Genomic DNA, 1,754 nt, shown 5'->3' with positions numbered 1-1,754 from the left:
CCCCGTCTAACTGTACAGAAAGCGGCGAGATGCATTTCCTTAGGAATCAACAAGCAGAACCGAAACTAACATTTCTAAACGAACAATGGCGGACACGTACAATTTGCGAATGAGTTCTGCCTTTTGTAAACAGAATATATCAATAATGTGTCAATAAATCAGGGCGAAAAACGTCACTTGTCCGCCGGACAAGTCAATTGAAAGATCTACTTGTCCGATATTGTAAATAACACGTCCCGGACGTGTACTTTTTCGCACACTGGAACATAGTAAAAACATGTAAATTCTAATGTCCGCCTAAAAAAACAACATTACTTATAGTAAAAACCACCCTTGAATGATGGGTTAGTAGACTAAAAGCTTTAGGAATCCAAACTATAACATAATAAGTACCCTGTATCAAGATTGATGCAAAACAAGTGAAATGTGACCTTTTTAGAGAGGTTTAGAAAAATAAAGTCCAGGCGGACTCACCTCTGGGTAATTTGGGAACCATCAGTTCCATTTGACCTTTTTCACTGTACAAATCATTGTATTACTTTGAATTATCACTATAGGTATTCATTCCATCCAAATACAACTGTTGTGAGAAAAAAAAAAAATACATACTCTGTTATCCTCTTAGGCCCCACGGACCCGGTTCCGGGGCCGAAATCGCGTCATTTGCAGGAAACAACATCTAGGAAACCTTAATATTTAATAAACTATGAATATTTTATATCCATATAACGGGAAAAAACTAATTTAACTGATCTTTTTGATTTTTTATAAAAACACAATGCTAACAGTGAGCCTCTGAATTAGCCCCGAGCGAAAAATGCTAACCTATTACTGCACCGAAACTCACTCCTAGCTCCCTTTTTAATTATCCTAGCTGCACATCCAACACATCGTTTATGATCGTAAAGACACAGAATCTAACGGTGCCCACCTCAACACTGAAAGATACAAACTTGCGACGTTATCAACAAAAACGTACATCAAAACAAGTGGCGCTAGGTACTAACATGCGCTAGGCTAACATGGCTTACCTTCCTTTTTGTCTGGTCTAAACTGGTCTTCAATGGCATTAAAACGATAAAAAGGATGATGTAGTTAATCCATAGGTTAATATCCAATGTGACTGTGTCCCCTTTGAAATGTTCTGATAATCTATAAGCAATAAAACTGCAATTCCGTTATCTGCTGTCCGCTCTGTGCTCCGTGCGCTCTGGGTCATGCAATTCCTGCTTCCTTACGTAGTAAACAATAAGTAAAGTCTGCTGCGTAATGTGCTTACGCTGGCTGGCATTCTTTATACTTTAAGCAGGACCATATCTCTGGAACCCATTGGTCGATTTGGGTGATTTACACCTTTTTCTTAACCATTACATCCAATATAATCGATGGGCAGTTCCCAAATCCACGTAAACATTACCATTGCGGACGTAATAGAGAAGCAAAATCTGAAAGTACAAGCCTGGACCAAGCCCCCAGGAAGTGCGCCGGAGTCTGATGAGAATATTCGTGCTGGTCAAACGGCGGTACTACACTTCCTTTAGGTTGCTGGGCCCGGAAACACTTTTTCCCATTGACTTACATTGGGAAAGAGTGGTCTGTAACTCGTTGGATAATTTTTTTTAAACTAAATAAACTACCCACTATGAACGTTTGTATAGCCCTTATTAAAAACATTCGTTCCTCAAGTTGTAAAAATGTGCTAATAACGTTATTCTGAGAGTTATTTCCCTCTGCATTATGAACGCGCATCTAAC

Source organism: Gymnodraco acuticeps, unplaced genomic scaffold (genome assembly GCF_902827175.1).
Source record: "Gymnodraco acuticeps unplaced genomic scaffold, fGymAcu1.1, whole genome shotgun sequence".
Classification (NCBI taxonomy): Eukaryota; Metazoa; Chordata; class Actinopteri; order Perciformes; family Bathydraconidae; genus Gymnodraco; species Gymnodraco acuticeps.
Note: the sequence above shows the minus strand (reverse complement) of the source record.